This window comes from Pan troglodytes, chromosome 18 (genome assembly GCF_028858775.2).
Source record: "Pan troglodytes isolate AG18354 chromosome 18, NHGRI_mPanTro3-v2.0_pri, whole genome shotgun sequence".
Taxonomy (NCBI): Eukaryota; Metazoa; Chordata; class Mammalia; order Primates; family Hominidae; genus Pan; species Pan troglodytes.
In genome coordinates, this window is record NC_072416.2 from 22,592,175 (window position 1) to 22,607,872 (window position 15,698).

The following is a 15,698-nucleotide window of genomic DNA, read 5'->3' on the forward strand; positions in this document are numbered from 1 at the left end:
TCCTGCTCATTACTGTGTGATTGACATGCCTCCCAGTGAGAGGAGCAACATTCTTGTCCCACTGATACTGGGCTTGGCCCTGTGACTTGCTTTGGCCAGTGGTGTCTGGAGGGATGTGATGGATGTCTGAGCAACTTTAAACTGTTGTCTGTTTCTGCCAGCTCCCTTGTCCCTTTCCTCTGTCACAAGAACAGTACATCTTAGGGCTTATCCTAGAGAGGGGCTGCCCTTCAACATGAAACCAGGAAGTAAACTTTTGTGGTTGTAAGCCACTGAAATGTTGGAGTTATTTGATATTATAACAAAGCTGATTAATAGAAGAGCTTACCATGTCTAGGCACTGTTCTGTGTTTCATGTATATTTAATAATTCATTTAACTCTTAGAACAATGTTATGAGATATTCGGTTGGTGCAAAAGTAATTGCAAAATGTACTAATTTTGTAATTTTGCGGTTTTTGCAATGAAAAGTAATTGCGAAATGTACTAATTTTGTAATTTTTTGTTATTACAGCAAGCCTACCCCATCCTACATACCAGTCAGGATAGGGTAGGCTTTGCTGCAGTAACAAAAGAAAAAATTCCAAATACTGTATGGCTTAGCTAGAATAGAGCTTACTTTTTCCACATGCTGTGTGTCTGCTGAAGGTCAGCAGGGGAATCTTTTCCTCATTGTTCTGAGGAACCCAGGATGATGGAGGCTCCAAATTGTGACATGTGGTCACAGTACAAGAAAGGGCACATAGCACATAGTGCATTGGCTCTTAAAGTTTCTTCCTGGAACAAATACACATCATTGTGCTCATGTTTCACCGGGTCAAAGCAAGCCTTAATTCCACATAGCAACCCTGCAAAGCAGGTGGACTTCTCTCTAGTTCTCAGATGAGGGATCTGAGGTTCAGCAAGTGAAGGACTTGCCCAAGGTCACACAAGGGGGTGGAGCCTGCATTTGAATTCAAATCTGTTTGACTCCAAAGCCTGTTCTCTTAAGCAGCACATCCTTCTGCCTTGGAAAAGCTGGTCTCTCAGGTCAGATGACCTGTGATTTCCACCAGCAAAGGGTGTTCTTATCTTCAGATTTTTCAGCTTCCTTGAGCTCAGAGATGGCAAACAGAAATCCAAGGGTTGGATTTGACCTCCAGAAGTAATTTGTTTGAATTCTATCTTAAAACATTCTTAAAAATTAATTGCAGGTATTTAAAATGGAAAGATATCAGAAACTCACACACAAATCCCCCTTTCCCAAATTCTTAGAAAATTGAAGATCCTCTCACAATGGGGCTCATCTGCATATGGGCAGGCAACAATGGCCAGTAACCGAGTAGGGCCATCCCTTTTAGGTGATGTCTGTGCTCTCTAGTTTGTCTCTTCCCCTCATCTCCCAGCCCAATTCACTCATTTGTCATGCCCGCCTGGTCCTGGCAGGCACATGAATTTGGACTCCTGCCCTAATTCTCCCCTACTTGGCTTAGAGAGTTGCCAGGTGGAAAACCAGCCTGCACCCAGTCAGTGGAGATGGGAGGGGGTGTGACTTCCTGTACAAAGAAATGAGCAAATGGGTTCACCCATCAATAAAACGGTAACACAATAATCCAGAGTGGTCCCAGCCTCTAGGACAAGCAGGCTACACATGCAGAAGCAGGCTCAGGGACAATCAGATTCAATAAATATAAATTTTATATCATCAAGTTTTGCCACCAGCTCATTAAACTGGAGTAATAAGTATGGGGCTGAGTACCCTCTTAACACACTGCAGCCAGAAGGAGGGCTGATGGAGAACCAGGCAAGGGACTCACTGGGGGAATGGTTACCAGCAATAAGAAAATATTCATCACAGCTGCTGAGGAGGCCTGAGAATGCCCCACGATGCACAAACTGCAGGCCGTGGAGGAAGAGGTGGAGGGAAAACACCGAACAGGAAGCATTTAAGGCAGGGCAATTTGTTCATGGTCCGGGTGAAATTAAGGGACTGTTAACTATTACCCGGTGCCTCGTTGCCTTCTTCAAGAATGCTTTTTCTCCCCAGTGCAGCACAGGGTTGCTGCAGACAGTTGTACAACTGCACAACCCTAGGGGGTGCCATTCCCACCGTGTTCATATGAATGTGTCTGCTGGAGTTGAGCAGTGCCCAGTCTGTACAACTGCACGTGGCAGGCTGGTTCTGGCACTTCCAAGTCCCACACATCTTTCCAAGTCGAGTTCAAATGCCGTGGCCTTCCAGAAGCCTCTTCTAACCTTACTTCATCTGAACTACCTCTACCTTTTGCTGTCTCAGTTTTCTAGCATTTACCATTTCTCCAGGGAGTTCTTCCCTGGCCAGCCCTCTCTCCGACAACCTAAATGAATTTTCTCTTGTTATTCTCTCTCATAGCATCATGTTCTTTCCTTCATGGCATTTATCCAAATTTGTAATTAAATATTTATCTGTGTGATTATTATTTCATGTCCTTTTCGGCAGCTGGGCTGTAACCTCCCTAAGAGCAGAGACCAAGCCTTGATTCGTTCACACCTTGTAGTCTCATTCGCAGCACATAGTAGGTGCTGGGTAAATATATAATGATGGAAAGAACGTGCATAATTATCATTTCATTTACTATTCTATATGATATAGTTTGGTTCTGTGTCCCCACCCAAATTTCACTTTGAATCGTAATCCCCATGTGTCGGGGGAGGAACCCGGTCGGAGGTGATTGGATCATGGGGGTGGTTTCCCCCATGCTGTTCTCGTAATAGTGAGTAAGTCTCAAAAGATCCGCTTGTTTGATAAGTGTGGGCCTCTTTCCCCTTCATGCTCTCTCTCTCCCTCTCCTGCTATCTTGTGAAGAAGGTACCTGCTTTTCCTTTGCCTTCTGCCATGATTGTAAGTTTCCTGAGGCCTCCCCAGCCATTTGGAACTGTGGAGTCAATTAAACTTTTTCCTTTATAAATTACCCAGTCTCAGGCATTTCTTTATAGCAGTGTGAAAATGGTCTAATACCCTATAGGCTAAGAGAGGGCAGGAACTGGCCTTACTCCTGGTTGGGTCCCCCAAACACTTGGTAAAGTCCTAGCACACAGTATTTGATCAATCAGTGTTTTATAGAAAAGTAAAGGATATGAGCTCTCATGATGAGATAGACTGTATTTGCTTTGGGCTTTCTCATAGCAAACACCCCTTCCTGGATCTTCACCACTTCTGCTATGCATCTGTCTTCCTCCAGCTTCTTGTCTGAGAGGCTTTAGTACCTAATGGACAAACATGGGTTCCATCTTTCTTAGGTGACTGTCTAACTCAGGGTTCACCAAATACAGCCCATGGGTCAAATGCTACCGCTTGCCCATTTTGTACATAAAATCTCATTAGAACACAGCCCGACCCATTTGTTTATGTATTGTCTATGACTGCTTTTGTGCTGCACTGGCAAAGTTGAATAGCTATGACACACTCCATGTGACTCACAAAGCCTAAAAAGTATTTGCTATCTGTCCCTTTACAGAAAAACTTTGCTGACCTCTGTTCTAGCTCAATGGCCTTGAACAAACCATTTAACTTCTCTGAGCCTCAGTTTTCTTACAAAAGGGATTATAGGCGCAGTGGCTTACGTCTGTAATCTTCGCACTTTGGGAGGCCGAGGCGGGTGGATTGCCTGAACTCAGGAGTTCGAGACCAGCCTGGGCAACATGGTGAAACTCCATCTAAAATGCAAAATACAAAATACAAAAAATTAGCTGGGCGTGGCAGCGTGCACCTGCAATCCCAGCTACTTGGGAGGCTGAGGCAGGAGAATTGCTTGAACCCAAGAGGCGGAGGTTGCAGTGAGCCAAGATCAAGCCATTGCACTATAGTCTGGGCAACAGAGTGAGACTCTGCCTCAAAAAAGAAAAAAAATGGCTTATAATAGCTACTACATAAGATTATTGTGAAACTTTATGTATAGTAGGTGTTCGATAAATGCTAGTCTTGTCTCTTTCTTGCTTGCTTTTGTAAACAGAATTCTGGTCCCTTTTCCTGTACCTGAACAGAATCTCTGTGTTGTTCATCCATTCAACACATGTTTATTGGGTGTCAACTACGTGCTAAGTATTTTGTTAGGTACTGAGCACTCAAGGGTGAACAAGGCAAAGACTCTGTCTTCATGGATCTGCTGGTCAATAAGGGGAGACACAATTAACAGGTAACCAAAACCCAATGTGATAAGTGCAGGTAGGTAGGAAATGCAGGGGTCTGAAGGAGCACACAGGGGGCCAGCTCATTCAGCCTCTGCAGGCAAAGTAAGTGTTATAGAAGAACTAACATTTCAGCTGAGACTAGAATGCACAAGAGTGAGTTAGCCAGGGGAATACGTCTTAGAAGGACTGTTGCTGGAACTCTTTCTGAGTTAGTACTTCACGGGATGGCAAGATACTACTGCTGAGTAATTGCAATGATCCAACTGGAGTTGAAGTTGGAAGGGGAGAGAGGTGAGCAACAAGGCTGGGCAGGAAAGCAAGAGTTTGATTGAGGGGGCTTGGAAGCCTCTTGCTCCAGGTCTATCACCAGAATGTGGGTGTGGAGTCCCAGGGCAGCCCCAGGGCTGGTGCTATGAAATGAGTGCTGGAATTCGTGGCTCCTGGGGAGGAGCAATGATGGACATGTGATTTCAACGAAGCCCACAGGGTCACCAATGCAAAGGCCTGCAGGGCTGGTTGCAGCATTCCCATGCCCATAGGGGATAGCCAGGTGACTAAGTGCTGTGGGTGACCCAACAGCCTTCCTCACCCCCAAAAGTGGGCAGACACCACCTGGATCCAGGTAAGTGTGGTGGTGAGAAAATCAAGAAAATCTAGAAATCTACATTTTATTCTGTTTTCTTTTCTTTTGAGACTGAGTCTCACTCTGTCACCCAGGCTGTAGTGGGGTGGCACGACCTTGGCTCACTGCAACCTCCGCCTCCTGGGTTCAAGTAATTCTCCTGCCTCAGTAGCTAGGACTACAGGTGCCCAGCACCTCGCCCAGCTAATTTTTTTAATTTTTAGTAGAGACGGGGTTTCACCATTTTGGCCAGGCTGGTCTCGAACTTCTGACCTCAAGCAATCCACCCACCTCAGCCTCCCAAAGTTCTGGGTTTACAGGCGCGAGCCAATGCGCCCAGCAGAAATCTACATTTTAATGTTGATAGCTAATCTTTATTGAGCATTTACTCTATTCCAGATACTCTTTTATAAGCTTTCTATCAATGAACATACTGAAGTCTCTCATGTAACTAGGAGGCATGAACTACTATTAACCCATTTGGCAGCTGAGAAAATTGAGGTCAGCATGTGTAAGCAGCACAGGTGGAGGCTGGGGGAGCTGGGATGTGAACCAAGGTGGTCTCCGTTTAGGACCATGACTACATTCTTTCAAAACACTGGTCTAAGAGCCTAAACTGCTGGCCAAATAAATTCTCAAGTCTGCCAGCTTTAGATCTTTGATTAAGAGGATGAAAATGAACTTCATAAATGTAAAATGATGATGGATTTAAAAATCTGGCTCACTAATATTAAACAGCGCTCTTGCAAAAGCTGCCTTGTTCTTCATGGATCAAGATGTACCAAGCATCAGAGAGGGATGCCTGTGCTGTGGTTCCCAAGCTCCAGCATGCTTGGGACTCTTTCTGGGTTGTTTATTTAAGATGCAGACTCCAGATCTTTTGGTGAGAGTGTCTGTTTCAAAGACTAGGGGCAGGACCAGCTAATCTGCCTTTTAACATGTACCCTAGTTTGATTCTGCTGGGGGTGAAGCCAGGACCACCTTTAGAGGATCAGAAAAGATCTGATCCAGCCTCCAGGTGGGTGATGAAGAAGGTCAGATGCTCTTTCCATCTCTGGGCATCAAATTAACTCTGCACTTGAGTTCAGAAATAATGACCACATCAGCTGGGTGCGGTGACTCACGCCTGTAATCCCAGCACTTTGGGAAGTCGAGGTGGGCAGATCACCTGAGGTCAGGAGTTTGAGACCAGCCTGGTCATCATGGTGAAACCCCATCTGTACTAAAAATACAAAATTTAGCCAGTCATGGTGGTGCGTGCCTGTAATCCTAGCTACTTGTGAGGCTGAGGCAGGAGAATTGTTTCAACCCAGGAGGTGGAGGTTTTAGTGAGCTGATATCGTGCCACTGCACTCCAGCCTGGGCAACACAGTGAGACTTCATCTCAAAAAAAAAAAAAAAAAAAACCCAGAAAAAAAGAGGTAATGACTACATCACTTCCCAACCATATGGTCCTCCCTCAGAAAGCCACCTGATCTCCCAAGCCTCAGTTTTCTTTTCTGTGAAATGGACATAAACAATGTGATGAGGACCAAATTTATTTGCTGCTTCTTTTTTGTCTTTTGAGATGAGGTCTTGCTCTGTCTTTCAGGATGGAGTGCAGTGGTGCCATCATAGCTCACTGCAGCCTTCAACTCCTGGGCTCAAGTGATTCTCCTGCCTCAGCCTCCTGAGTAGCTGGGATTACAGATGCATGCCACCACACCCAGCTAATCTTTGCAAAAAAAAATTTTGTAGAGTTGGGGCCTCGCTTTGTTGCCCACACTGGTCTTGAACTCCTGGCTTCAAGCAATCCTCCCTCCTTGGCCTCCCAAAGTGCTGGGGTTACAGGCATGAGCCACCACGCCTGGCCCATTTGCTTCTTAGCTGTGTACTACTGAATAAGTCAGAACATCTTCAAGCCTCAGTTTTCTCATCTATAAAATGGGCGATAGTAATAGTGAAGATATTAAAAGACTATTGGATAATAAAAATAAAATAATTACGGATAAGCAGAGACTGACAAAAAAGAAAATAAAATAATTAGGAAAAAAGTTTATTGGATAAATTAAATAAGGAAAAATGAAAAAGCAATGAGGAGGCTGTTGATAAATATTTCTTCTCTGCTCCCTCCTACTCTTATTGGTTCTGTTAATTGCTTCCTCTGGGTGAATTTATTGCTTCAAAAGGAGATGCTCATTCATGGTGGGCACTTAGTTAGAGCTTGGAGTTAGTTAATGAGATCCCAATTGTGGTTTGAGGCCCACGGTGTTGGGAGATTTAGTTGCTTCCATTCAGAAGCCCCTCCTGTGGGTTTCCTCACTTCAGTCTGCAGCCCCCACCAGCCCAGTGACCTGGCAGATCAAGGCAGATGAGGGAGGGCAGGCAGAGGAAGGGCCATCCATCACCATTACCAGCCAAGTCTCTTCACAAGACACAGGTATCCTTCAGCAGCACTCAGCAGCAGCAGCAGCCTGGAATGGGAAGACAGCTCATTATGAGTTGATTAATGCACAGTTCGGCGGGGCTGGAAGAGTTTGCTGGGTATCCTGGAGGGTCCAGCCAGGCCATGCTGGCAGCTGGCCCAGCCGTCCTCCTGGGTTTCTGGGAAACTTTGGGAACAGCTTTTGCCCCTCAAGCCTGCACTTCCCCAGGTTCTCAGCAGGACCTTTATCAATCTGTAGGGGACTCTGGAAGGCCTCACAGTGCTTCTTCAGACAAAGACGACAAAGAGGAAAATTTGTGCTTGGAGAAAATACCAGTGGGAGGGGTGGTTTCTGGGTGAATCGCATTTTCCATAGAGCCTGCCATGACACCTTCACCATTTTCAGAGAAAACGGAGTACTTTCCTGCTTTGTGCCCCACGATACCTGAGCACCTGTATTACTATTTGACTATTTATGAGTTGGTTTCAATTGACTATTTATTTGACTATCTATTTCTTGATTTTGGTTGTTAGTTACACAATACCTGAACTGTTGTCCCTGTAAAAAATGGAAATTACACATATGTATAGAGACCCTTTTTTTCTCCATTCTCATTCCAATACCCCTGTTGTTTATATTATTATCTTATTTTTCTTTTTTATTTTCATTATTTTTATTTTGTATCTATCTTTGCGGATCATTAGTGGTCATAGGAGTAATAATAACCATTGTATTAGTCCTGATAATAGCAAACATTCATTGAGAACTTACTTTGCATCAACTTTATATTAGCTCATTTGATCCTTACAATAACCCTATGATGTGTATACCATTTGTATTAGTTTGCTTTCATACTCTTATAAAGAACTGCCTGAGACTGGGTAATTTATAAAGGAAAGAGGTTTAATTAATTCACAGTTCAGCATGTCTGGAGAGGCCTCAGGAAACTTACAATCATGGCAGAAGGCAAAGGGGAAGCAAGGCATTTTCTTACAAGACAGCAGGAAGGAGAAGTGCTGAGAAAAGGGGGAAGAGCCTCTTACAAAACCAACAAATCTTGTGAGAATTCACTCACTATCAAGAACAGCATAGGGAAACCACTCCCATGATTCAAACACCTCCGCCTGGTCTCTCCCTTGACACATGGGGATTACGGGGATTACAAATTATACAAATGTACAATTCAAGATGAGATTTTGGGTGGGGATACAGCCAAACCATACCACCATTATCATTTCCATTTTACAGATGAAGAAACTGAGGCTCAAAACATTTCAGAAATGTTTTCAAGGTCACATAACCAGTAAATGGCATAACTGGAAGTTGGGTCCCAGAAGTCTGTGTCCATAGTTTGTGTCCTTAATCCTCATTGTACAGTTCTCTACCTACTGTATATGTTTATGTATCATTGAAGGTATATGCTATTTATGTGTGTATGTTCATGCATATGTGTGTGCACAATGGATTTTTTTTTTTTTTTTTTTTTTTTTTGAGAGAGAGAGTCTTGCTCTTTCGCCCAGGCTGGAGTGCAGTGGGTGATCTTGGCTAACTGCAATCTCCGCCCCCCAGGTTCAAGCAATTCTCCTGCCTCAGCCTCCCGAGAAGCTGGGATTACAGGTGAGGACCACCACGACTGGCTAATTTTTTGTATTTTTAGTAGAGATGAGGTTTCACTATATTGGCCAGCCTGGTCTCAAACTCCTGTCCTCAAGTGATACACCCATCTCGGCCTCCCAAAGAGTTGGGATTATAGGCATGAGCCACTGTGCCTAGCCAAAATTGGTTATTTTTAAATTGTAAATAGTGTCTTATTGAATAGTTGTTTCTCATACAACTATTCAATAAGATACTATTTACAATCAAGCTATTTTTTTCCTGACAAATTCAACCAGCAATGTGTCTTGGAGTTTTTTCCATGTCGACAGATACAGACTTATATAGACAGATATAAACTTACTTCATTATTTTTAATGGCTGCTAGATACTTTATGGGATTCATGGCCTGCAAATATAACTGTGTTTTGGTTTTCTTTTTTGGGGTCATTCTCCTGTTGATGGACACATTTGTGTTTCTTTTCTCCTTTATTTTAAACTAAATTTTCCCTTTAAATTGTAACTAAAAAAATGTACATTTCTTAGTACTTAGGACTTACATTTTGAGGAAGGAGATTGCCATGCACACATTAACCCTGCATCCTTGTGCATGGATTCCACTTATTTCCTGCGGGCTGTGTACCTTGCTCTCATTTATATGCAAGTCAGATCCTGCACTAGAATGAACAACCTGAGGATACAGACCATGCCCCAGTTATTTCTGTGTCCCCTCCCCTAGTATTGTGCCTGGTATGTCGTAGGGGCTCAGTGAATGTTTGAATGAATCAGTGATTGAATGGTGTATTAGTTATTGCTGGTTAATAAATTTCCACAAGACTCAGTGGCTTAGAAGAATACACATTTATTATTTTACAGTTTCTGTGGCTCAGGGATTCAGGCAGAGCTCATCTGCGCAGGCTGCAGTTAAGGTGTTAGCTGGGAATTCGGTCATCTCAAGGCTCTACTGGGGAAGGATTTGCTTTCCAACTCATGTGGTCATTGGCTGGATTTAGTTCCTTGTGGTTGTTGGAGTGAGGACCTCAGTTCCTCTTGTTTATTGCCACATGGGTCCTCCAACATGGCAGCTTGCCTTAGCAGAATGTGCAAGTAATAGAGTCTGCTAGCAAGACAGGAATCACATTCTTTTGTAACCCAATGTGGAAACAGCATCCCATCATGTTGGTTGTGTTTTGTTGATTAAAAACAAGTCACAGGTCCCTTGCACACTCAAGAGGAGGGAGTTATACTGCGACTTGAATACCAGGGAGCAGGGATCACTGGGTGCCCTCTTAGAATTCTGTCTACCACAAAAGAATAATTTAAATAATAACATCAAAAAATAATACAGTTGACCCTTAAAGAACATGGGCTTGAACTGTGAAGATTCAAATACTCAGATTTTCTTCTGCCTCTGCTCCCCTAAGACAGCAAGACCAATCCCTCCTCTTCCTCCTCCTCAGTCTACTCAAGGTGAAGATGACAAGGATGAAGACCTTTAAGATGATCCACTTCTAGTTAATGAAGAGTAAATATATCTTCTTTTTCTTATGATTTTCTTAGAAACATTTTCTTTTCCCTAGCTTACTATATTGTAAGAATATAGTGTATAACACATATAACATACAAAATATGTGTTCATTGATTATGTTATTGGTAAGGCTTCCAGTGGACAGTAGACGATTAGTAGTTAAGTTTTAGGGGAGTCAAAAGTTATATGTGAATTTTCAACTGTGTTGGGGGTTGGCGTTCCTGACCCCTATGTTGTTCAAGAGCCAAATGTATTTGTATATTTCTTACAGATTACAAAGTACTTTAATATTCATCACTGCACTTTAATGCTCACAGCTACCCCAAAAAGTAATTACCATAAGAAAACCAGGGCAAGATTATTATTCCTGTCTTCATGTTGAGGAAATTGGGACTCAGAGAGTTCAAGTAATTTGCCCAGGATCACACAGCTAGCAAGAGGAAGAGCTAGGATTTCAATCTAGAAATTACTCTGTGAGTATAAGCGGTAAGATAGACTATTCAGTCCTGGGGTTTGCCTTGATATAATCTCAAATACAAGGGGATACATGATGAGAGGGTTACAAGGAGGCATCACGGTGTGGTGGAAGAAGATGGGGACTCTTTTTTTGTTTTTGATGGAATCTTGCTCTGTTGCTCAGGCTGGAGTGCAGTGGTGTGATCTTGGCTCACTGCAACCTCCTTCTCCTGGGTTCAAGCAATTCTCCCTGCCTCAGCCTCCCAAGTAGCTGGGATTATAGGTGCTCACCATCATGCCCGGCTAATTTTTGTATTTTTTAGTAGAGACGGGGTTTCGCCATGTTGGCCAGGCTGGTCTTGAACTCCCGACCTCAGGTGATCCACCTGCCTAGCCTAGTGCTGGGGTTACAGGCATGAGCCACCACACCTGGCTAAAGGTAGGGACTTTGAAGGCAAGACTCAAGTTTGAATCCTGGCCAGGTGACTTCTGGCTGTGTGAATTTGGGCACTGTTTTCTGTTATCCTCTCTGAGCTTACACTTGTCCTCTGCAAATGGAGTTGTTGTGAGGATTAAGTGCCATAATTAATGTATGTAAAGTGCCGCTCAGTGTGCTTGGCACATAGCCTGCACCCATTGGGTGTTGCTGCTGTTTTTATGGGAGCTGGTTGGGCAGTGGTATTGTTTATAAACATGTATGACGTGCTTTTGAAAGCTCCTTCAAAACTCAATGATTAATTGTTAATGGACTGAGCCCGGGGCTTCTCTTTTTGAGGTATCGTTTACGTGGATATTCTGTTTGTTGCTTTTGCCCGTATAAACCCACTTGATTAAGAATTGATGAAAGGAAGTCATAATTCAAGTAAATAAAGGATGCTCCATGAGGGTAAGTTCTGACAGCCTTGAAATTAGTGCATGAGTATGGTTGCCATGATTAATCGGGACTGAATAATTGACCTCAGGGAGAACCTGCCAAGCGAGGCAATGGATATCAAGGGAACTTACCCACTGGGCATGAGATCAGGCACCCAGAAGGCACACACTGGGTGGTGAGATTTTAGCCAGATGGTCACCTCTTTGCTCTATGGGTTTTCGACCGACTGAGAAATTAACAGACACAGGAGTCAGGGATCAAAATATCAGGCCTGTTGCTGGCTAATGTGGGTGGGAGGACATGGCTTGGACCTGTGGACCTAATGATCCTCCTTAATTCTCCTCTCCTGTTCTAGAACATGAGAACTTCTTAAGGGGCGAGATAAGAGAAAGGGGAAAAGAAGACCTGAAAAACAAAAAACAACAACAAAAAACAAAACAAAAACCAAAAGCAATCAAACAAAAAACAAAAAACACCCCAAAAAACCGCAGGGAGGGAAAGAAAGGGAGAAAAGGGAAGAGGGAGGTGGTAACACTTTAACTTTCCTCCCAAACGGTAGACCAGTGAAGCTCAGATTCTTGCCAATCTGCCAATCAGATGCATTGCTCCACCTCCCAGGGGAGGAAGAAAAAGCTTTTTCACCTATCAATGGCACTAGTCAGTATTTTATGAGCCAGCCTGGCTTCTGGGTGAGGGAGACTCTGGTTTCCCCTTTCGTTAGGGAATGATCATCATAATAATACCAAATATTTATGGAGTTTTTACTTGTGCCAACTCCTTTAAAGGAATTATCTAGTTTAGTTATCGAGAGTCAAATGTATTTGTATATTTCTGGTTATCACAGCAACCCTTTGGGAGGGAGAATAAAATTAGCTGCAGTTTACAAATGAGCATGGTGGTACCATGTCACCTTTTCGACAATCCAAGGCCACACAGCTAGTAAATGTCATGCTGACATTCAAATTCAAGTCTATCTGCTCTCAAATTCTGTGTTTTTTATGTACTAGTTTTCTCTAAAGGTGGTCCATGGACTTCCTGATCAAGAATCATCTGGGATGTGTTTTAAAAAATGCAGATTTCCAGCATGGCTGACTCTCACACCCAAATGCTGACAGGAGGTCTCAGGAGGGGCACAGCGATGTGTACTTTAAATAAGGACCCTGGCTGTGTGATTCCAACACACACCAAAGTTCGTGAGTGATTGCCCTGGAAGGATAGGTGTCCAATTCAGCTTTTACTAATATATCTATGGGACAAGTAAACGGACATTTATTTGCAAACAGAATTTTTATTTACTGATTTTTGCTAATGTATTGAATCTGACAAGTTTTTTGGGAGCCAGGCAAGCCAGGCCTCAGGTAAGCTGGGTCTCAGGTATCTGAACTCCTGCAAAGATCTGGATGTCACCTCTGGTACAACTTTTCTCACAATTTTCAATCTAGAGACTTTGACTTTTTGCCCAGTGATGACTCCTACACCAAGAGAAGCCAAGACCAGGGGAAACTGCCTTCTGAAAAAGCTGATCCTCCTTTTTGCTTTTCAGGACATGGTCATTTACATAGATTAGCCTGACCGCTTACATACATTTGCATATATCTGCATAGATTTGCATGCATAGGGTATGTGCATGGCTTTCTCTTATCCATTTGGCTCCATTCTTGCGTATGCTCTGTATATTGCAACTTCTCATCCTCTCATCCTCTGATTGGACCTTCTTGAACTTTGACTTCAAAGTTTTATTTTATTTTAAATTTTCCACATGGTGGGCAGTTGGCTTTGGGAACCTGACCTGGTTGCTCGGACAGGTGGAGTTTCCTTTACTGGCCGGTGGGAGGCAGTGAAGAGTAGTAGCTAACAGCATAGACTGCAGTTAGATCTGGTTTATGCACTTACTAGCTGTTTAACATTGAATAAGTCACTTAACGGCCCCAGGGCTTTGTTTCCTCAACTCTTAATGGGAATAATAGTACCTACCTAATAGTGTTGTTTGAGAATTAGGTGTCTATAAAGCAGTTAGCATACTGCCTGGCATGGCCCCGAAAATGGTACAATTAATATGGTAATTTTCTTGTGATGATGATGATGATGATGAAGATAATGATGCAGTACTCATCATAATGCCTTCTAAATTGTGACTCTCTTAATCCCAGAAGATAAGCACTCAGTGGAAGACAGAAAGGATTCAGTGATAGCGTGGTTTTAAAAACTATGTCCACAAATTCTTTGATATTCTCCCCTTCAAGAAATATAACTTAAGGATGCTCTTTTTGAGTGTGAGTTGGACTTAGTGCTTAACTACTTCTCTTCCTCCTCCTCCTCCTTTCTTTTTAGAAATAGTCTGAAAAACATTTTATTTTTAAAATTTTTAAAAATGCATTTACTTGTCTATTTTTAAATTGATAGAGAACACTGTATGTTTTAATCATGTATGAAATGATGTTTTGAAGTACATCTACATTGTGAAATGGTTCAGTCCAGCTAATTAACAAATGCAATACTCACATAGTTAGCATTTTTATAGTAAGAGCACATAACAACCACCCTTTACATTTTTCAAGAATACAATATGTCATCATTAACTATAGTCACCTTGCCGTATAATAGATCTCTTGAAATTTATTCCTTGGAGCCTGACTTCTAATGAATAACATATGGCAGAGGTGATAGGGTTTCATTTCCAAGATTAGGTTATAAAAAGGCTCAGCTTCTGCCTTGGGTGCATACATTTCCTCTTTCCTGATTCACTCTCTTTATGAGCAGCCCTAATAGAGAGACCCACATGGTGAGGGATTGAAGCCTCCTGCCAACAGCCATGTAATTGAACTTGGAAGCAGATCCTCCAGCTCTTTTAGAAGCAGCTGCAACTCATGGCGATCTCATGAGAGAACTTCAACCAGAACCATGAACCTAAGCCTCTTCACGTTCCTGACCCTCTGAAACAATGAAATAATAAATGTTTGCTAATTAAAGTTTTAGGATAATTTTTGCTAAGGTTGGGGGCAATTGGTTATACAGCAATATATAACTAGAACAGTTGGGAAGAGGGTATTCCAATTGTGGATACCCAGTTCTGGGGACTGAGGTGTTATACCTCTTGGTCTGAAGGCAGAATGCTCAAGGTGGTGCCAGGAGAGGTCTGTGCAGAAGTGCATTGAGGAGTAACTGGAATAATGGTGAATGTTAACTTGTTGTTGACCGCCATCCACATAATTGATTCCTTTACTTGCATGACACACTCACATATACGTTTCTAGATTTCAGATAACTTAAACAATTCACGAATACATAAAACATGAGTAGGGGAGAAGCTATTTCTTTTCTTACTCATTGCTAGGTTCATGGCTGAGGCCCCTATAGGAAGAGACAGATTAACAAGAGAAAAGCGTGCAAGTTTATTTAATATAAGTTTTTCATTACATAGGAACCTTCAGAAATGAAGACCCAAAGAAACAGGGAAACCTATGTATTTTTATGCATAGGTTTGATGGAGTGGACAATCATGCAGAAGTATGATTGGGCAAAAGTGGTATGATCTAATGGTAATAAACTGGGGGGAACTTAGCAAGGCCTGTTTGTTCAGATTATTCACTATATCCCTGTGTCATCAGAGATAACGACATTCCTTTTTTCTGGGTATTGGGAGGGCACTTCTGGAATGAGGGTCTTATGACCTGCTTCAAGGGAGTGTCAGAGAATTCTTTTCCGGCCTAATTCAGGGGAGAAGGGTGAGGGGAAAGTGAGAGTGACCTTCCTGCTTCTGCTGTTTTCTCAAATGCCAAGGTGTTATATCTTGGGGTAGCCTGTCTTGAACCTTATCACATGACTATAGCTTGCAACAGCTATGAAGGTACATTAGTACTATTAGTATTCAATAGAGGTTTAAGCATAGTTGAGCTAGGTGAGGGTTACATCCCAATTTTAGTTGGAAGCCCTCTCCATTATCTTCCATTCATAAAGCCTAGAGGATGTTATCCATTTATTTACAAATATTTGTTGCATACCTACTGTATTAGTCCATTTTCACACTGCTGATAAAAACATACCTGAGACTGGGCAATTTACAAAAGAAAGA